The following is a 23,146-nucleotide window of genomic DNA, read 5'->3' on the forward strand; positions in this document are numbered from 1 at the left end:
TGATTTGCATGTTAATTTGACAGCTTTGATTTAGTACTTGGTGGCAAAACCCTTGTTGAATCACAGAGGTCAGACGTTTCTTGTAGTTGGCCACCAGGTTTGCACACATCTCAGGAGGGATTTTGTCCCACTTCTCTTTGCAGATCCTCTCCAAGTCATTAAGGTTTCGAGGCTGACGTTTGGCAACTCGAACCTTCAGCTCCCTCCACAGATTTTCTATGGAATTAAGGTCTGGAGACTGGCTAGGCCACACCAGGACCTTAATGTGCTTCTTCTTGAGCCACTCCTTTGTTGCCTTGGCTGTGTGTTTTGGGTCATTGTCATGCTGGAATACCCATCCATGACCCATTTTCAATGCCCTGGCTGAGGTAAGGAGGTTCTCACCCAAGATTTGACGGCACATGGCCCCTTCCATTGTCCCTTTGATGCGGTGCAGTTGTCCTGTCCCCTTAGCAGAAAAACACCCCCAAAGCATAATGTTTTCACCTCCATGTTTGATGGTGGGGATGGTGTTCTTGGGGTCATTCCTCCTCCTCCAAACACGGCGAGTTGAGTTGATGCCAAAGAGCTCGATTTTGGTCTCATCTGACCAAAACACTTTCACCCAGTTCTCTGAATCATTCAAATGTTCATTGGCAAACTTCAGACGGGCCTGTACATGTGCTTTCTGGAGCAGGGGGACCTTGCGGGCGCTGCAGGATTTCAGTCCTTCACGGCATAGTGTGTTACCAATGGTTTTCTTGGTGACTATGGTCCCAGCTGCCTTGAGATCATTAACAAGATCCTCCCGTGTAGTTCTGGGCTGATTCCTCACCATTCTCATGATCATTGAAACTCCACGAGGTGAGATCTTGCATGGAGCCCCAGACCGAGGGAGACTGAGTTATTTTGTTTCTTCCATTTGCGAATAATCGCACCAACTGTTGTCACTTTCTCACCAAGCACCAAGAGAGTGCTCCTAATCTCAGCTCGTTACCTGTATAAAAGACCCCTGGGAGCCAGAAATCTTGCTGATTGATAGGGGATCAAATACTTATTTCCCTCATTAACATGCAAATCAATTTATAACTTTTTTGAAATACGTTTTTCTGGATTTTGTTGTTGTTATTCTGTCTCTCACTGTTAAAATACACCTACCATTAAAATTATAGACTGATCATTTCTTTGTCAGTGGGCAAACGTACAAAATCAGCAGGGGATCAAATACATTTTTCCCTCACTGTATGTACAGAGCACCGCAAATTATGGTTAAAAAGCAACTTAATCCTTATACTTTTATTTTAATGCATGTTCGACCGTCGTTCATCCCTCTTCGACTCCCAAAGCGCAGGTCGCGTTGTGTTGCCAGCAGCTGCTGCTTATGTCACACAGGGATCCTGCCCCGGCGCCTGCGCAGTGCCTCCACACCGTCACTCCCAGAGCCAAGAGAATCAGCCGAAATCAAATCAAATCGCATCCCCTGCGCCACTCTAATCGGTGTTGTGAAACTACTGAAACATACATTATGAAAATAATAACTGAAGAAAACGTAATTAGATGGATGTTATCAAGGGAGTAGTATATAGTATGTATTGTGGACTGATCAAGTTAATGTGTAAAGACTTTGACATTAACATTTTAACTAACTTTAACTGCTGAAAGCTATCCACCTGTCTCCTGTCGTATTGATTTTCTGGTGGAAAATATGCCACTCATGCTCCGTTTCTCCCATCTCTCTGTGTATCATATTGTTACACCAGATTGCATGATTGTTTAATGTCAATGTCTGAATCTGTGTGAAACCACGCCCCATTTATTTGAATATACCAAATGGAAATGTGCCATTATAAAATAGTGCAATGAAATACTGAAATGTGTCATTATGAAATAGTGCCATGAAATACAGAAATGTGTCATTATGAAATAGTGCCATGAAATACAGAAATGTGGCATTATGAAAAACATAATTAAAAAAATAGTATTTATATATTGACTCATTTATATATTTATTTATTTAATATTGACTCAAACGCATTCCATACAGAGCGGCACACTTGTGGGGTTTATCCTCTTTAAAGGTGTATGGTCTGTAACACGGGACAGAATTTTTATTTATACCTTCACGCTTTCGACATTGCAGATGGTAACACACATTACAGTAACCGGCACATTGATGGTTCTTCTGATCGTTAAAATCCTTGTAGCAAAAATCACAGACGTACCAACAACCCAAAAAAAGCCTTCAAATTTCTAACTCCGTAGTAATGATATTCATGAAGGAAAAGAAACAACGTTTGGGGGTGAAACTGAGTGAGTGTGAAATGGAACAAACACATTGTTTGTCTCACAATGGTACCAGATTACAATCTTAAGAACCGTTACCTCCTCAAATTTGTGGATATCTGAAAAAGCCACCGTTTCATTATTTTATTATTATTATTTTTATTTCTTGGCAGATGCTCTTATCCAGGGCAACTTACAACATAAGTGCAAAAATACAGTAAGTACAAGGCATCAATCATTATAAATTCAATTTAACTAAAACATAACAATTCAAAATAATACATTTTACAAATTACAAATTACAAATTACAATTTACACAAGTACACTAAGTGAGTTCCTACATCCTGAACGGTGAAAGCTAAGTGCTGTCAAGATGTAGGGTCACAGTCAGGGGTTATGGGAAAGGGAGCAAGGAGGAAAACAAATCAAGAATGCAAGGAGCATAATAAAAACTGAAGTGCTATCTAGCAGGGATAAAAGGACTAATATTACAAGTACTGTCGGAAAAGATGCATCTTGAGTAAGCGCCGGAATGAGGTCAAGGACTCTGCTGTCTTGACTTCGGTGGGCAGGTCGTTCCACCATTTAGGGGCCAGGGATGAGAAGGAGCGGGCTCTGGAGGAAGGAGAGTGGAGAGGAGGCAGAGTTAGTCTTCTGGCACTGGAGGAGCACAGTGGTCTGGAGGGGATGTATGGAGAGGCGAGTGTCTGAAGGTAGCTTGGTGCAGTATGGTCGAGACAGCGGTAGGTGAGGGTCAATGTCTTGAACTTAATGCGTGCCGGTATCGGGAGCCAGTGGAGGGAGCGGAGCAGTGGAGTAGTGTGTGCGAACCATGGCAGAGAGAATACCAGACGAGCCGCAGAGTTCTGGATGAGCTGGAGCGGGCGGGTAGTAGATGCTGGCAGGCCGGCCGGCCAGGAGGGAGTTGCAGTAGTCCAGGCAGGAGAGGACCAGTGACTGGACAAGCAGCAGAGTCGAGTAGTCGGTGAGAAAGGGATGAATCCAGCGTATTTTGCTCAGGAAGAATCTACAGGTGCGTGTCAGCATGGTGATGTGCCGAGTGTAGGAGAGTGCAGGATCGAGGGTGACTCCTAGATTTTTAGCGGAAGAAGGAGTGTGGTGGATCCCAAGGGGATCGAGATAGGGAGGTCAGCAGAAGGTGAGGAAGAGTGGGGGAAAAACAGGAGATCCAATTTAGAGAAGTTGAGCTTGAGGTGGTGCGAGTGCATCCAGGTGGAAATAGCAGACAAGCAGGAAGAGATGCGAGAGGGGATGAGAGGGTCAGAAGAGGGAAAAGACAGGAAGATCTGGGCATCATCAGCGCAGAAGTGGTAGGAGAAACCATGGGAAGCGATGAGGGGGCCCAGGGAGCGAGTATAGAGAGAGAACAGGAGCGGGCCCAGGACGGAGCCTTGGGGAACGCCTGTGAGGAGAGGTTGGGGGGTGGATGAGGAGCCTCGCTCACTTGGTCACTTGGTAGGACCGGTCACTGAGGTAGGAGGAGAACCAGGTGAGAGCAGTCCCAAAGATTCCAAGGTCAGGGAGGCAGGAGAGGAGGATCGAGTGTTCAACAGTGTCAAATGTTGCGGAGGTGTCAAGGAGGATGAGGACTGAGGAGAGGGAGGCCGCCCGAGCACGGCTGAGGGAGTCAGTGACTGCCAGGAGAGCCATCTCAGTGAAGTGAGCTGTGCAGAAGCCAGATTGTAGAAGATCAAGGAGTGAGTGTTGGGACAGAAAGTCAGAGAGCTGACGGTGGACCGCCCGCTCAAGAGTCTTTGAGAGGAAGGGGAGTAGGGAGACTGGGCAGTAGTTCTGAGGAGAGGTGGCATCAAGGGTTGGTTTCTTGAGCAGTGGGATGACAGCAGCTTGTTTAAATGCAGAGGGGAAACAGCCAGAGAGGAGGGAGGAGTTGAGGAGGGAGGAGATGAAGGGGAGAAGATCAGGAGCAGTCGCTTGGAAGAGGCGAGAAGGGAGAGGGTCCAGGGCACACGTTGTAGGTTTGTGACATAGGAGGAGAGCAGAAACTTCAGCATCTGAGAGAGGCGAGAATGAAGAGAAGGAAGCTGGATCAGTGGGAGGTTTGGGTGTGATGGGAGATGAGGGTGGAGTATTGAAGAGCCTGCGGATGTCTGCAATCTTGGAGGAGAAGGAGGCGAAATCATCAGCAGTGAGAGATGAGGGAGGAGGAGGGGGATAGATCTGTGGCTTGATGCATTTTCAAAGCTTCATGCAAAACCTGCTCTGCAGCTATATTAGGTTTGAGCAGGCATATTATACTAATCGCAAAGCATATTTTGTTATCCATATTACCTTCAGCCACTATTTGTCCAAGTTTCTTATGAATTATTTCATTCTTGAGACAACTTGACAGTCTCCTGCGAGCACCACCCTCAGGGTTACGAACAACATTAATGACCAAGACCAGACTTTCATCAGCCAAGATGGAGGCTTGACTCTGAAGCAGGTTTTCAATTTTAGAAAAGCCTCAACATCTAACTCATCACCTCTCATTATGGTTAAAGCACTTCTAAATAACGAGTCCATTCTCAGCTCCAACTGTACCACTGGAAATCCAGTCAAGCATATTTTGTAGAATATCATGCTTTGTGACAAATATCCCAGCATAATTATCAATGTTGAATAATTCTGCAAAGCTAAATCTGTGAACAATTTCGAAATTATGGAATGCTGATCTGTCTACTATCTCTACAACCCCATCATTATCAGCAGCATCGACATTATGACTATCACCACCACCACCATCGAAAGTATTAGTTCTAACGTCACTCCCCCGAACATCGACAGCCTCTTTGTTGATATTTTGAACATCGCTAACCTCACGACTAAACCCACGGTCATCCCCCACCGCTTCACCATTGTGACCCCCTCCACACCCATTTAGTTGCACATTGTTTATTGCCTGCTGAAGATCTTCAAATGTGTCAACACTAAATAGTTATTTACAACGCGGTTATCGGCACAGTCAGGACCATGATCTGTTGGAGCAGGACTAGCGATAAATTGGGGTTGTTTTGTTAAATAAGTTTGGAAGGGGTAAGTGATCTAAGGATTCAACCATTTCTAACAAAGCACAATTTACAGAGATTCAAGTCTATGAGGGGCCGGTTGGCTGTTTATTTCTTCCACCATTTCTAATAGTTTGGGATTAATCGAGGCCTCGGCATCATCCGTATCAGGATCATTCTCTCTAGGTATTTTTGTCTCCTGCTCATGAATGTCTGCGTCATTGGCCCTTTTATTGTTTTCAGAAATGTTTAATACCCGATCCCGTTTATGTAGTGTGCTAAGCCATTAATTAAGGCTGTTTGACCTTCTATGACCTGTCTTTGATTATTCAACGTTACATGTAGAAACTCACGCAGGTCCTTAGATGCCAACTCTACCTGTAGATTGATAGTTTCCTACAAGGTTGTAGTTAACTCCTTCTTCTTCTTCTTCATTCGATACAAAGCTGCTCCGCGACACGGGCGGTCCAGGCAGTGTTTGGATATGCGGCGGGGAATCCTGGCTCCTAACCTGCGGCGACACCCGTGCGGTTACTCTGGATGTTGTTGTTGGCGAATAACTGGTGGGGCTGCATTGCTGTGTAATCAAACGCAATAATGAACTGTCTGAAATAGATTCCGATGAACCTGAAACACATGAGATTGGATATATTTAAATCACCCCTACCGTAAAAATAGATAAAAATAATAAATAATGATAATAATAAATAACAACAACCGTAATCAAACAATATATCATTATTAGATGCAGGTAAACCTATCCTTATACTTTTATTATTAATACAATACTGTGTCCAGAGTATTATAGGCTATTCACAGTAAAATATATACAAATGTTTTAAAAGAATAACTACATCTAGATGTCTGTATTACAATAATAATAAACAAAGTTGATAAATGCCTCAAAGCGGAAGCTAAGAAAAATATTTAAAAAATGTTATAATAAAGGTCTAAGTACAATGTAAAATGACAACCACCCTCATAATTTTACCATTTCATAAATAATCGTTTTAAAAGTCCAGTTGTAAAAACGTATAAATGATGCAAACAGACCCAGCGTTTGAAGTTCTGGGTCTTTCATCATCTAATGTTGGGAACAAATCTGAAAGTAGATATGATAAATTATTAAATGAGTCTTACCTGTATTAACCGATTTTTTCGTATAGAAGTCTAACACATTGGTTGGGGAGCTTTGTAATCCTGCAGATACACAGGGCTTGTTAGAAACATCGCACTGTGCCAAAGATATTTTATAATATTGTAGCGACCTTGCCTTTCTAAAGGTTGCTAATAAAATAAGGCACTCGAGACGGAGTTTTTCCAAAACAAAAACTGTGGTTTACTAATCTGGCACAGAGGTACTTCCCTTTCCCTCTTTTTCCTTCAGCTTCTCTAAACACACAGATATTTCTATCTGTTAAACTCCCGCTCAACTCAAACTCCAACCCGTCACCATGCCTTTATATATTTCCCTATCTGGTTACTCCCTCCAGTCCAATTACCGCTCTCCGGCTGTACCACTTACAGATGGGGGGAGCCATACAGACATACTTACCCAAAAATATCCCTCCCTAACCCAACACAATAATGCCCCACACGTAACACGCATTCAGCCTCATACACACTCACAAATAAACAGACAGAGTCCCCGAACTGACTCACCCACCCTGCATACACACTTTTACCTCCCCCCTCCACCCCCCACCTTTGGGCTGCCCTACTGGCACATTCACACAGACACCAGCCAGGATCGCTACAATATTTTAAAAATATATAAATAAATAATACCTAGTGTAAAAGGCTCTTGAGACGTTTGAAAATCATCCATTCCTATAATAATTTAAACGTTTAAATACATTTTTAAATATTATATAAAATACATTTCAAATATTATTTTCAAATATTATATTTCTTAAATATGTATTTAAATGTAACACATTTGTATTACACTCTTTCTGAACGAGTGTACTGCTATCTAAACACTTTGCAATTATATTTCTTGATTACTTTAATTATACTTACCATCAAAGTTTGAGAAGTTTAGTCTCCGTTCAGCGTGTCCGGTCATCTTAAATTGTGACAGATTAGAATTAGTTAAAATATTTAAGTTTGAACAATTCAAAAAAGTAATAAAACGATAATTCAGTCACTTTTAATATTTTTTTGTTAGCCCAACTTAATTAAAGTACATGTGCATTACTGGTTTGATACCCAGAATCCACTGCATTCATGAACATTGAATTCATGAAGATCTGTTGAAAGGTGCACTGAAAAAAAAAAGGTCCTTAGTAAATATTACATTATTACATTTTCATCGTTTTTTTGGCTCTACTAAATAATATGTTAGTTCAAAATATGTGTTCTATGTTTGGAAAAAGCTTATTTCACTTAACCCTTTGAGCAGGACATTTGGGACTGTTCATCCCAAAAGGAAACGGGGGAAATAGATATAACTTTTAATATCTGAATTGAGTCGGTTAGTTATTTTCCATGTTAAACAATATCAACATCGTGTATTAAATATGATATTGAACACTTGGGGGAAAATACATTTTTATTACAGTTAAACAACTATTATTTACATTTCTAACCATTACCAGTTTATGTAGTGTTTCAACAACGTAGACAAAGTTTCAGAGTGAGACAAAGTTCGCTTGTAATTATATAAATATATAAATTATATCACTGGAAACACTTAATGTTTTTCGTTTCAATAAAGCAATTCAAATTTTGAATGAGAGTGAGTACAGATTTCTTTCTATGGGAAATTATCAGTTGACAATATGCATTTTAGCTGGCGTTTTGTGTGTATTTTTTCCAATGTAATAGATCAATGTAGGATGTAAATTAAATAGATTAACACTATCTCCTAATTTATTTATGTATCTTGCACTACGGAACGCAATCACGCATATTGCAACCAGGAAGTGCCATGAGTCCGGGTCTTTTAGTTTAAAAAAATAAAAACGGATTAAACTAAAGCACTTTTTGTTCTGTACTCCCTTGTTTTCCTTTAAAAAACTATTCTGTCACAACGTGTATTAACTTAATATAGTATTACGGGAGTAAATCGTCCAATTGTATAACAGGACACTCACTGACAAATAGTTAACTTTATAATAAACTAAATAACACTTTGTGTGTGTCTTATCAGTACAAAGCGGTGCGGGTTTTCAATTGACTCGAGTTGTAACGTGGTTTATTGTATAGGGTTCAAAATAACGAGACGGAGACCAAATCAAATGGATTACAGTATCGTTTGATTGTCAAATTATAATAATAATAATAATAATAATAATAATAATAATAATAATAAATATAGCTGCAAGCAGCAATGCAGTGGGCCAAGTACACATCTACACAGTACCATGTATTCATTTATACACCTTATGCAATTTAAACATTCCTCAGATTTGATTGGCTCATGGCAACCATCTTGTTTCATCAATCATATTGCCTTTAACAAATCTGCTGAGGGATCTAGCCAAGGGCATGTGTACAAAATTCCACATCAATCGTACCTGTGGTTTCAGAGAAGAAGACGTTTGAAAATTGTCCAAAATGTGTCACTTAAATCAAACTGGCCACCAGCCCATCTGACATATGGATTCCATATTGCATATGGCATCACTCTACACAGCTGTGTATCACTGTATGAAGTGTATTGTTTGTATAAGCTTTTGAAACTAACAGCAGAGAAATTATAATAATAATACTATTGAGGCTTCCAGGTGATTCCAGTCAAGAAATATATGGTTTCAGACTGGTAATCATATAAATCAGATGAAGGCACATTTTGACAAAATCGTTTTTCATGGTCAAGTTCCCCCTCTTGTGGTCAAATATGTTAATGTACAAGCCAGTATTAATTTTAAAAAATCAACTACCCTGATTTGATTTCAATGTATCATTTTTAATTTAATTTGTTATAATATAAAAAGCCCTGGTATCATAATAAATTAGTAAACACTTTGTTCTACAAGTCTCATTTGTGTACATCAATCTAAAAACTTGTATAGTTTAGAACTGCTGCAGGTTTTCAATTCACAGTTACCATCACTAAACCTCGTTTAGTTGCTTACTTTGTTTCATTGTATTGTCACATTGATTACCGATGTGCACGTTATATATAATTACAGCTTGTAAATGCAATGTTTTTCATTAAGGGGCAAATATCTCCAATTATTAATATTAAGCCTCAGTGAGTAGGTCTGTTTTTCGGGTGTAGTTCGCATAGTAAATGTCTTATGTTCACCCTTTCAATTCTACTATGTAGAGCCAGAAATTGTGCACATTTGAGTATATAACATGTCACCATTAGTTACGATTTCACTGAGAGAGAAGAGGACAAAGTCGTGCCCCCCGTGTTGCATCGTTATCTATTTAAACAGGAACTGATGCAGGATCCAGCCGATCTCAGTTTGAAATGACTTTCAATTGAAAGCAATAATCCACCACAGTCATTGCTGTTGTACCACTGTTAATTCTCCTTTGTGTATTTAAATATCTTGCATTGCTGTGCGCTGTTCATTACATTTAATTATAGTTTTTTGTTACACTTTCGGTTTGTCTCTGATATTTTTTGACTATAGCTGAAAGAATCCCTGACTCGTTTGTGTACTAAAACAAAGCAAGCAAATAAAAATAAACTGTAAGCAGCTCATAACTGCTGCAGATTATACATTCGTAGTTACCTTCCTAACCTCATTTAGATGTTTATTTGATGTTTAATTTGGTTGTCACATTGATTAATGATGTGTGCGTTATATATACTTACACCTGGAAGAGCAAAGTATCACTAAGGGGAAAATAGCAGCAATACTATTGCGCCTGACCGAGTAGGTCCGTTTTTGGGGGTTTAGCTCACACAGTATACGTCTCATGTTCACTTTTTCAACTCTACAGCAAAGACCAAGCGATTCTGCACAGATCAGTATATAACATGTCACCATTAGATACGATTTCACCGAGAGAGAAGAGCACAAAGTCGTGCCCTCCGTTGCATCGGTAACATGATATAAACAGGAAGTCACGCACTCGCTTGAAATCTCAGTTTGAAATGACTTTAATTTGAAATCAATAACCCACCACTACAGATTCAGCAACGTCATTGCTGTTGTACCACTGTTCATGTTCATGTATTTATTTTAATACCTTGCATTACAGTGTGTTGAGAATCGCATTTAAGAATATGTTTTACTTTCACTTTCGGTTTCTCCCTGGTTTTCCTTCACGGTCTCTACAGCTGAAACACATGCATCAATTCTGTAAGGTTCCATTGCATTTTATTTATTCCTAACATATATGTGAAGTTTTCATTATTGTGTGGATTTATCATGTGTCCGCGTGCGAAAATGAAAACGGCTACTACTGCGGATCTCTAAAGCCCAGTGCCCTGAAACTTTGCATGTATTAATTAGACACTGCTATCCATCACGTCTACAAGAGACAAGTGACTGTGTGCAACAACATGGCAGCCACAAGAAAATGACTGTGCACATATGCAAAATACACGTATTCATAAAAGCATGAAATTGACCCCAGAAAAACCTATCAGCAAAATAAAAAAAAACTCACCAAATTGTTACATTATGTCACTTATGACAGAAAATATCTTCAGAACTGTAGCCTAATGTACTTAAATTGTTAGTGATTAGACTAGTACAAAGATTTGTCAAAGTTGATGAAGCCAAGTTAATAGGACACAGAACCTGGCTGCTAGTACACCAACCAAAATGACAGCTTCACATGTCAGCCACAACATGACATTCCTTATGTAGACCTCTACCTCCATCATGTGGCCAAACTTGAGAATTGCCTTAATTGTGTACCTCACAAACGTAATTATCAGGTTTTATGTTCAATGCACAGACATAGACATAGGTGCTGAGGAATGTCTCTAGTGCATTCCAGTGTAGAGGTAATGTGATACTTGTCTGAAGCGACGCATACATTGTTTTTCATTGGCCCACAGCACCCATGTTTTTCACTGGGGCAACTAGCCTTGAACACCCTTGGTAGGACTCTGTACTAGTGTTATGCATGCCAATTTGTGTCACAGTGGGTATAAGTGGCATGGATTAGAAGGCAACAAAGTTGGAATCAGAGAATGCTACATGGCGGACAAAGCATGCCCCCGAGGAACTTCTGATGAACAAGCGTAATAGTGGGGCACAAGGTATGCATGTGAGTGAAGTGGCATATGCATGTGTCTGTTGGTTTTGGAGAAGCAGATTGTTGTTGCATTTCACAATTTTGACTCCTATTACAATTTTTAGCAACACCATGACACCAGAATGTGCAGTTTTCACTGCATTTGTAGGTATCAGTGGTTTCTACAACACTCGTGAGTTTTCAAGCATTTATAAGCGTTTTATGGACATTTGAAAGTTTCAAGTTTTCTGCATTGAAGATACAGAAAACAATTTCTGTCCTCATGATGGAGGTAGAGATGGAGGTCATTTTCATTGGTGTATAGCAGTCATGTTTTTTGTCCAATCAATTTGGCTTTTTCAACTTTGACAGATGTTTGTACTAGTGTTAATCACTGAACATTTAAGCACCTTAATATTCACTGTTCTGTAGATATTCACTGCTGCATGTGACATGGCCTTCAGCATCGGTACCAGCGCGCCATGTCACCGTTGGTGACAAAACTCACCACAATCAAGCATAACATTGTAATTTATTATTGTGCCAAGTTTGGTGAGTTTTTGAATATGGCTCATGGGGTTTTTTTTTGGTCAAAGTTCATGCTTTTATAAATACGCGTATTTTGCATACGTGCTCAGTCATTTGCTTGTGGCTGCCATGTTTTTGCACGCAGTCACTTGCCTTTTGCACATTTGATAGATTACAGTATCTATGTAATACATGCACAGTTACAGGGCAATGGGCTTTATCGTTCTGGAGTAGTAACCGTTTTCATATTCGCACGCGGATTCATGTTAAATCCAACATTACGGCTAAACCGTGGACCCCACAAACTTCATTTTCTAGTTTTCTCTTCAAGGCAGAGGCATACACACATGTGCAGAGTTTCATGTGTGTACTGCATTCCAGTGTGCAGGAAATGTGTAACTTGTCTGAAGCGGCGTGTACGTTTTTTTTCATTGGCCCACAGCACCCATGTTTTTCACTGGGGCAACTCGCCTTTAACAACCTTGGTAGTACTCTGTACTAGTGTCATGCATACCAATTTGTGGCACAGTGGGTATAAGTGTCTTGGAGTAGAAGGCACCAAAGCTTGAATCAGAAAACACAGCCTGGCAGACAAAGCGTAAGACCGAGCAACTTCTGATGAACAAGCGTATGGAAGCGTAATAATAAAAATCCTAACAGAAACAATAGGTTTCCAGCACTTTGTGCATGGAAGCCTAATAATAATAATAATAATAATAATAATAATAATAATAATAATAATAATAATTCAAAAACATGTTAAACAAAACTCACCCTGACTTTGGCACAACCCCTCGTTCACTCTTTCAACAGTTTGTATGTTACTTGTAGCACAAGAACGGAAACATGGTGGTCTGATCTTACACAACTGTCTATTACACTGTATATTCTATTTAAATAGAAAAAAGGAGTAGTTCATAAAAAGTTCATAAAAAGTGTTAAATCTGTTACTCTTATGAGTGTCTCTACAACCCCTCATGGCTCCTTTGCATTACAGTGCATGACATGGACTCTTTACATTGAAATGTATGTTGATGTAGAACTTGTCAACACAAAATTGTACAAAATACATGAAATAATTAAACAAGACAAACATTAAGAACAGCAACCACTTTGAGTTTGACATTTTACAGTATAGAAATTAAATACGTTTTAATTACTGCACGTTTTTCTGAGCTCTGAGCCATGCCCCGTCTTGCCAACAGTGTCAGAAGCTGAGCGCTCTGTGTAAGATGCACAATATAGTTCAGCTGTGTGTGGTGAAGAGGGGAAAGGGAAGTGCAGAGCAGGCAGAGTGTCTGTGAGACGGGTCTCTGTCCTGCTTGTCCTACAGAGCCTCTCTTATCTGAAATGGCACTGGTCACACCCAAAGTAGCAACACCCCCAGGCAACAGGTCCTTAAGAGAGGACCCTGTCAAATGTAACATTCAATAAAAAGCCACGGCTTTGACCATTTTCAATTTAATTAATCCTCAGCATCAAATGCATTGAGACCCTACACAGCTCTCAGATGCCTTGTACTTTAAGATATCTTGTATATCTAGGCTACCATGTTATTGCATGCAAAAACACATTTTATGAGAACAGCAAACAAAAGGGAAAACAAAGATATATAATTTAATACATAGTTTTAACCACTCTTGCTATTACAAATAACTGAGATGATCTAGTAATTGTTTAGAAAGTTTATGGCTGTGCTTTGCCATTAATCCAGATTTCACTTTGTTCTCTATGGGTTGGTTTCACAGAGCTTGATTAGCACTAGTTTAAGTACATTACTCAGAGTATGTCACCATTGTTTGGTATACAAAATTATTTAGCCTGAAGGCCAATAAAGCATTGGTATATAGTAGTATACTAGGCTACCATAAGTAATTTACCCATGTACATAAACAACCTACAGTCTGAATTAAACCTAGTCACAATCACAAGTAGCTGAATTCAAGAGCCAGTGGCAGGCAACCGCTTAGTCAGAAATGGAAATGGAAAGACCTAAAATGTCCACATAACAGAAATATTTACACAGAAATGTGTTTCCTTATGAGACTAGTGAAGTAAAGGCTTAAAAGTGATAATAATAAAAATAAACAAATGTGTCAATATTGGGTTCTTAAAGGGAACTGTATAGAAACAACAAATTTGTGCTATTAAAATAAGTAAACTGAATATGGCTGTCAGTAGCAAGCGATGGCTACATTCTAGATAAGGCCCTACAACCAGGCCTGGCCATATCAACCCCACAACAGAGCCAGAGAGATCTAGTTTATGTAGCAGGCCTCAGTACTCAGAGAGTTAAAAAAAATAATACATTAAAACAGCCCTATACTTTCTCACTCTATATTGATACATGTACATTAAGTAAAAAATAAATAAACACACTTTGATGTTGTGGTATTGAATAAGCATTTCTCTTCTTTCCTATGTATTAGATCTGCTTAGGAATGTTAAATCCTGATCATTTATACAATCTCATTCTTAAACATGGCCTATTTATCTAAATTGTGTATATATGGATTACCTTTAAATATATGTATATCTCACTGTCCGTCTGTCTGTCTAAATGGAAGGAATATTTTGTAGGCTGTATTGCCATTTGGGGTATACAGTATTTCACCCTATTCAAACAAAACATGTATTTGGTCATTAAAGCTTCAGATTACCATTTTTTGTTTCAAAACAATGTAAACAAGTTGAAATCGTTTGTAACAACATGTCAAGGTAAAAATGTTTATACTGGTTTATCCACCGAGAGATATATGTTTGCAACAGGTATTCTTCTAGTACATGTACACCTAACAAAGAACCATAAAATGACATGATGTTACAACATGATGTACATAGAACGTTAAGCGATATGGCACTATGGTTTTGTGTAAAAACAATGAATGGTCACCGAAGGCTTTTGAAGTAGGAGGGGAGGCCTTTGTGTGATAGTTGAAGTAAAGAAACTGAAACTTTGAAAGGAATTATTTCTGTCTCTGTGAAGAGTAATATGTCTGGGCAGCCTTGTCCTTCTGTATGTCTGGCTTCCTGTAGGAGATTTCAGACCAAAGCTGCTACACCATCCTCTCACTCTTGAGCTGCAAACTGCTTCTCTGGCTGCTTCTCAAAGCTTTTACAAAGGCAGTAAATCATTGTGGCTCTAAACTTCATTGAGTGTCTACAGGCTAGAGATGTTCTTGATTCCTTCATGTGAATGAAACATATTCACTTTATTATAGCGCAAATAAGATATCAAAGGTAATATCTGGTCATAAAGCCATGGCCTTACGAGGCAAACCATGAAATATTATACTAATGTAAAAAACAGTATTGTGGGTTTCTAAAATGAAAAAAGCATACCCCAAAAGTACCAGAACATATATAACATTCTTGGAATGTTTTGAATTTTTTTCTAATAACCATAACACTGGTCACCTTCTGTGGATGTAAAAATGTTAAATAGGTTATTGTGTGTGTTGGGTTGTTCTTTCATTCATTATGTTGTTCTTGTGTTTCTCTATTATTATTATTGCTATTATGATGTGTGTGTGTGGATATATTAATACATTTTTGAGTTATTTCACATTGTGTAATTTTATAAAGGGTCTTAATAACTAATAATAATAATTTCAATTAAATAAGAGAAAATCATTTAAGTATTAAGTATTCAATTAAAATGTAAAAGAACTATCTTAGAGATGTAAAAAATGGATATGTTGTGATTTCATCTTTGTTTTTATCACGTTAACAATCTAGGTATTGGTGTGTGTGTGACTGTGATAGATTAGTGCCTCTATGTATTTCACACTAGGAATGCTTCAAGACTATTATTGATTAGAACAAATGTACTAACAAGTAGAGAACAACGTTACAGCTATACAAAATCCTGATGTTATGTTTTTTTTCATGAGAAAAACTGAATGCCAGTAGTTATGATACACACATTTTGTTTAAATGTCGTAGATCATGAGCTGATGATTCTTGATTCAGATTTGGTTTTCAAATTGTCAATTTTATTTGAAAAGATCTTAGGAAAATGATTTCAGCATGTGGTAGTAAAGTACACTAACTTGTATCTCATATGTACAATTAGAAAACTCCATACTTTGTTAAAGACACCAAGAAGTACCTTGCTCAAGGGTACAACCCTGGATTTGAACCCACAATCCAGAGCCCTAACCACTACTCCACAGTTCTAAACCCACCTATTTCACAACTTTTATTCCGCAACACGTTCCGAGCAACTGCCAACTGTTGGGTGGGTGTGGGGGGTGAGGTTGAGACCACTAGAGCACGATAAAGCTAATCTTAACACCCATCTGTATCTGGGCAGTACTGTTCCATTCAGATTTTCTGATGAAAAAAAACATAACATCAGGATTTTGTATAGCTGTAACGTTGTTCCCCTCACTTTGTAACTTGAACTAGGAAGTCAATTTGAGATTTTAAAAGTTGGTACATGTGAGACACAGCCAAGAAGTTAAACAACAACATGATTGGGGAGTTTGTTCCATACTCTTTGTGTATGATATAAAACACAAGAGCTGTACACACACACACATACAGACTGACAAGAGAAAAACAACATGAAAGACTAGAAAACTATTTAAAACTCTTTACCTTGTCAACTAAAAAGCCTGCCACTGGCTCTTGAATTCAGCTACATGTGATTGTGACTAGGTTTAATTCAGACTGTAGGTTGTTTATGTACATGGGTAAGTTACTTATGGTAGCCTAGTATACTACTATATACCAATGCTTTATTGGCCTTCAGGCTAAATAATTTTGTATACCAAACAATGGTGACATACTCTGAGTAATGTACATAAACTAGTGCTAATCAAGCTCTGTGAAACCAACCCATAGAGAACAAAGTGAAATCTGGATTAATGGCAAAGCACAGCCATAAACTGTCAACATAATCAACCCGTGGTAGAAATATAGATGTCTAATTATTTTGAGCACTAATCTTACATTTCACAAAGAAAAGCATTTCATTCTAGGCAATTGTTATGTGTATACTTTATGTATTCAAGTTAGTTCACTGTAATGATAGAAATGAGAAGTTTATTTCTTTAGCACGCTCGGCACAGAAAACCATTTCTTTCTAAACAATTACTAGATCATCTCAGTTATTTGTAATAGCAAGAGTGGTTAAAACTATGTATTAAATTATATATCTTTGTTTTCCCTTTTGTTTGCTGTTCTCATAAAATGTGTTTTTGCATGCAATAACATGGTAGCCTAGATATACAAGATATCTTAAAGTACAAGGCATCTGAGAGCTGTGTAGGGTCTCAATGCATTTGATGCTGAGGATTAATTAAATTGAAAATGGTCAAAGCCGTGGCTTTTTATTGAATGTTAAATTTGACAGGGTCCTCTCTTAAGGACCTGTTGCCTGGGGGTGTTGCTACTTTGGGTGTGACCAGTGCCATTTCAGATAAGAGAGGCTCTGTAGGACAAGCAGGACAGAGACCCGTCTCACAGACACTCTGCCTGCTCTGCACTTCCCTTTCCCCTCTTCACCACACACAGCTGAACTATATTGTGCATCTTACACAGAGCGCTCAGCTTCTGACACTGTTGGCAAGACGGGGCATGGCTCAGAGCTCAGAAAAACGTGCAGTAATTAAAACGTATTTAATTTCTATACTGTAAAATGTCAAACTCAAAGTGGTTGCTGTTCTTAATGTTTGTCTTGTTTAATTATTTCATGTATTTTGTACAATTTTGTGTTGACAAGTTCTACATCAACATACATTTCAATGTAAAGAGTCCATGTCATGCACTGTAATGCAAAGGAGCCATGAGGGGTTGTAGAGACACTCATAAGAGTAACAGATTTAACACTTTTTATGAACTTTTTATGAACTACTCCTTTTTTCTATTTAAATAGAATATACAGTGTAATAGACAGTTGTGTAAGATCAGACCACCATGTTTCCGTTCTTGTGCTACAAGTAACATACAAACTGTTGAAAGAGTGAACGAGGGGTTGTGCCAAAGTCAGGGTGAGTTTTGTATAACATGTCTTTGAATTATTATTATTATGATGATGATGATGATGATGATGATGATGATGATGATGATTATTATTATTATTATTTGTTATTTTTATATATTATTTTGTAATTACAAATATGATAAAAGTACACCTTAAATCAAAAGTATAAACCACATTAATGTACATAGTAATACAATGTTTATGATACAAAAACATGCCTTAGCATTTTGACAATGTTTAAATGGAGAAAAGTTTTGAAGCCCTGGTTTACAGAGTCATTTTAAACCAAAGCGCACAGTGTTGTCTAAGCCCTGCTACCTGCTGTCAAGGCAGTTGTTAGCTCTGTATTAGACAAGTGTCTAAATGCTGCATGAATAGATTAATAGATTAATAATACTCCTATGCTACTGGTAAACCTTTAAGTTTACATCATATTTTTGTAAGTGTTGGACTATGTTGAGGGTGAGCCTATCTGTTTCTGTGTCTGTACAATAAACCATGTTACAAAACTTAAGAGTTTCTCGTGATTTTTCAGGGTTTCAGGGTTTAGTAAAGTGCAGTCTTGGGTCATATAAATACAGCGTTGTGCCTATTTCTGTCTGCTGTGGCTGTTTCCTGAAGAATGATTGCATTTGTCACTATGTAGTTTGCAGATGACTACTAGATCTAAACAAGAAGTCATATCAATCATTTTATGAAATTTAAAATTTGCAGTAAAATAACATTTGTGGTTATCATATCCTTGCAATGTGGTCCCTATTTCTGCGTTTTTTATGTGTCTCCTGCTTGCAGTTGTCACCATGTATTTGTGGGTTTGAAAAATAAGGTATTTCCAAAGGAATAGCAACTTCATAGTGTTTCTCACTTTATTTACAATAGATAGGTGATGACCTTTGTTGCAAGAATGGGGTATAACTTTGAAAAAGAAGCAAACAGTGAAAGACTTGGAATATGGAATATGGAATATGTCTGAAATGTTAAGGAATTACATAACTCAGTACAGGTCAGTGTTTTTCTCTGTCCAATGTTGGTGATGTGAACCAGAAATTAATTTTTTAAACTTCTCTTGTAGGTATTCACATATAGACACGTCTTGTAATGCCATTATGCCAACCCTATCTTTGCCAACGATGGGGCTATATCGTTGGACTTTACAGTACCTCCGGTTCCGTCTGGTTATTGACTGCCACTAGCTCTGGCCCTAGCGTACAAGGATTTCCTTGCTTAACTTGGGGCTCAGTAGGCCTCGTCGTACCTTTAGGTTCCTTTAGTATCTCTCCCCGCAGATCTGTCTTACTTGGAGTTCACCCTACTGTGAACCTCCGCTGTACAGTCAACCTTTCTATTTGTTTTACCTCTACCTCTCCACAGGTTCTCTTTAAATTACAATCTGATAGCCTCACACAATCCCGAGATCAAATCTAAATATACAGGGAGATAATTTTTTAAAGATACTCACCCTTGTTTTGGTCCCGGGAGTGGAGGCAAGTTCAGATCCTCGTTCGTGACGCCAAGTTGTAGAACCGTCTCGGAAATAAGTGGAGAAGTCGTTGAGATAAAGCAAATAGAACTTGAATCAAGCCGGCCCGGAAGCACCACGTCAGGAAAACACCTTCAGTGAGAACTTAATGTTTAAAAGTACAACTTTATAGGAAAATGACGTAACATCTTATGGCCGTTCATCCAATCAGAAGATACAGGTCCGGGTCTGTTTACGATCTGTCCTCCCGTGAAGAGGTGATGGATTCAAAAAGCAGATGTCTGTCTTTGATGTGCACTAGGAAGATGCGATCCCACGGTCGTCATTTACCTAGTGTCAATCGTTCATTAACAGAAACAATTCCTGCCTATCTGGAGAAACGATTAAGTCATAAACAAATTTTCAGCAAACAGCTGTAGGCTATTTCGGCACTGTGTGATATTTTATTACTGACAGGAGTTTCTAACAAATCAACCTTGTTGACCTTAAGCTTAGCCTGCTAAAGCTAATCTGCTCAGTCTGTATACAAGCTACTTCTAATGCTAGTATTAATATAAAACATTATATAATTATCACAAAACACTTTCTTCAACTTCCTATACAGTCTTCTGGTAGCATTATATATGAAAAATTACATTGAGGCAGAAGAACTCAAATTAGATCCCAGTAACGGTACAGTGGGTCAAACTTTTGAATAAAAGATCTGGATGATTAGTGGTAGGAGTGTGTTACAGACCACCCAACTCAAATATTCAGCAAGATGTTACAATGTACAGTGTAATCCGGACTGCATGTAGCAAGGACCAAACATAGACTGGGAATGCCCAGTTGGGACTACAGAAGCAGAAATAGAAATGGTTGAGATGGTAAATGACTCCTTTCTAACTCAGTTTGTCAGGGAACCAACCAGGGAGAGTGCATGCATTCACTTGATATTTTCAAATGACCAAGATAAAGTCAGAGGGGCACTAGTTAGAGAACCAATGGCAAACTGTGATCACAATATGGTTAGCTTTCAGGCATTCTTTCAAAAAACAAGGACCAAGTCTAAAACAATGGTCTACAATTTTGGAAAAGTAAACCTTGAAGGTATGAGGCGGCACTTAGAAGAGGTAGACAGATTGTATATTTCCAACTGTACTTAAAGATATGAGGGAAATTATTTATAGGCTGTTAACTCAAATATTCCAAATGACACTTAGAACAGGAAATGTGCCAACTGAATGAAAGACAGCAAATGTCATACCAATCCACAAGAAAGGGACAAAACTGAGCCAGGAAATTACAGACCAATCAGTCTCACCTGCATCACTTGTAAAATGTTGGAAAAAATGATTAGACAGAAAATAGAAAACCATATTCTTGGAGATATTCAACATGGGTTTAGATGAGGCAGATCATGTCTTACAAATTTATTAGATTTTTTTGAACATGAGTAGTGAAGATTGCGGCATCACTTATTTTGACAGCCAGAAGTCCCGCCCTCCCTACGTACCTTTGAACCGGAACTTCTCTCTCCTTCCCAGCACCCCCCCTGGGTTACCCTTTGACCCTCCCTTGTCAGCCATCTTGGATGATATCGGCCATTTTGGATGTCAGCCATCTTGGATGATATTGGCCATTTGTAAGGTCATAGGTCATCTAGTAAGATGGTAGCCATTTTGTTAGGGTGACATCCATCATGGTGTGGGTCCAAGGGCACTTCACCCTGCTGGTGTGGATGTGTAATGTTTAATCACATAAACTGTGTTTTTTAAGGTTATGTTTTATGATACTGTGTTGGTAAATAAAAAAAAAAGAAAAGAAAAGTTTTATATATTTTAGGTTATATTGTTTTATGATACTGTTTTAGTAAATAAAAACAGAATAAGAAAATAAAAGTTTTAAATACATATATATATATATATATATATATATATATATATATATATTATTTTAGTTTATATTGTTTTATGATACTGTTTTAGTAAATAAAAATAAGAAAATACAAGTTTTATATTTTATTTTAGGTTATAATGTTTTATGAATTATTTTAGTAAATAAAAAAATAAGAAAAATAAAAGTTTTATATATATATTAGGTTATATTGTATAAATTTGAGAAAAATAAAAGTTGTAAATACATATATATATATATATATATATATATATATATATATATATATATATATATATATATATATATATATATATATATATATATATATTATTTTAGATTACGTCCATGTGTTTTTAGTTTATATGTTTTATGATTAGGCTTAGGATGATACTGTGTTGGCAAGATAAAAAAGTAAGAAAAAATCAATTAAGAAATGTATAGACTTACATATATTGCATGTCATTACATTAAGCAACCACAGATAAACACACAAACCTATATATCTTTAGTATATATTTATCAATAGACACTAAGACAAATACATCACTTTTCTTAGAGAACAACAGTGAAATGTATAGAATTATATATGTACATTTTGACCAGCCCTAGTAGTGAAGATGGCGGCATCACTTACTATTTTGACAGCCGGAAATCCCGCCCTCCCTACGTACCATAGACCGGAAGGCCCACCTCACCTTCCGGTTACCCCCACCTTTGAACCGGAACTTCTCTCTCCTTCCCATCACCCCCAGGGTTACCCTTTGACCCTCCCTTGTCAGCCATCTTGGATGATTTTGGCCATATTGGATGTCAGCCATCTTGGTTGATATCGGCCATCTTGGATTTCAGCCATTTGTAAGGTCATAAGTCATCTGGTAAGATGGTAGCCATTTTGTTACTATTTGTAAGGTCATAGGTCATCTGGTAAGATGGTAGGCATTTTGCTAGGGTGACATCCATCATGGTGAGGGTCCGAGGGTACCTCACCCTGCTGGTGTGGAGGTGTAATGTTTAATAGCATAAACTGTGTTTTTAAGGTTATATTGTTTTATGATACTGTTTTAGTAAATTAAAAAATACAAGTTTTAAATACACACATATATATTAGGTTATAATGTTTTATGAAACTGTTTAAGTAAAATAAAAAAATTAAAAAAACAAGACTCAGTAAAATATGTCAGTATTCTAAACACGTTTTTAAAGTAAAATAAAGTGTTACCTCTTTCCATGTCTTCCATCTGTCTTAATTTTGTGTTAGGTGCCCCCGCATCTTCATCAGTAGTGTGGTTGCTAAGGGGTGTCTTCTTAGCTGGTGTAGCCATAGTGCGCTATGGTGGTTTCCACCGGTTACCGCAGACCTGTTTTGTCCTGAACGGGTGACATGTTTTCTGTGTTTACCAGCGCGCTCTTTATACTGAAAATGGTGGGCGGTGGCTCTACAGAGGAGGCGTGGTGTGGGCGGAGTTAGAGTGTGTGTATGGGGGCCACGTGGGTACAGTCAGCATTTGTACCCATTAGGCTCATGTCCATAACAAATATGTGATAACAATTTATCTCTCCAAACGGTCACCACACCCAGTGTGTACACGTTGTTTTGAACGTGAGACCATGACCATAGCACGCATAGATACAGATGTCTGTAGGAGATAAACTTTATAAACATACCGCCCCAACTGAATTCTGTAATGAGAACAACATTTTTGGCGGTTTCCTGGTATGTTATGTGGAATACAATTTTGTGTGATTCTTAGAAAAATTATGAAATACCATTTTGCCCCCCATAAATAAGCCGCTCCAAGCAGTTAATTTTACACATCCAATATAATATA

General features: G+C 38.1%; 1 long non-coding RNA gene across 1 annotated transcript; it reads right to left on the bottom strand.

The window, feature by feature from the left end:
* Positions 1-2,433: 2,433 nt before the first annotated feature.
* On the bottom strand, positions 2,434-20,882 carry LOC136752960 (uncharacterized). Its single transcript, XR_010817364.1, has 5 exons — positions 19,419-20,882; positions 7,312-7,357; positions 6,430-6,489; positions 5,668-5,916; positions 2,434-2,878 (listed from the first exon to the last, which is right to left on the bottom strand). It is a non-coding gene; the product is annotated as an uncharacterized LOC136752960 (long non-coding RNA).
* Between the last annotated feature and the right edge of the window lie 2,264 nt (positions 20,883-23,146).

The sequence above is a fragment of the Amia ocellicauda genome, chromosome 7 (assembly GCF_036373705.1).
Source record: "Amia ocellicauda isolate fAmiCal2 chromosome 7, fAmiCal2.hap1, whole genome shotgun sequence".
NCBI classification, from domain to species: domain Eukaryota; kingdom Metazoa; phylum Chordata; class Actinopteri; order Amiiformes; family Amiidae; genus Amia; species Amia ocellicauda.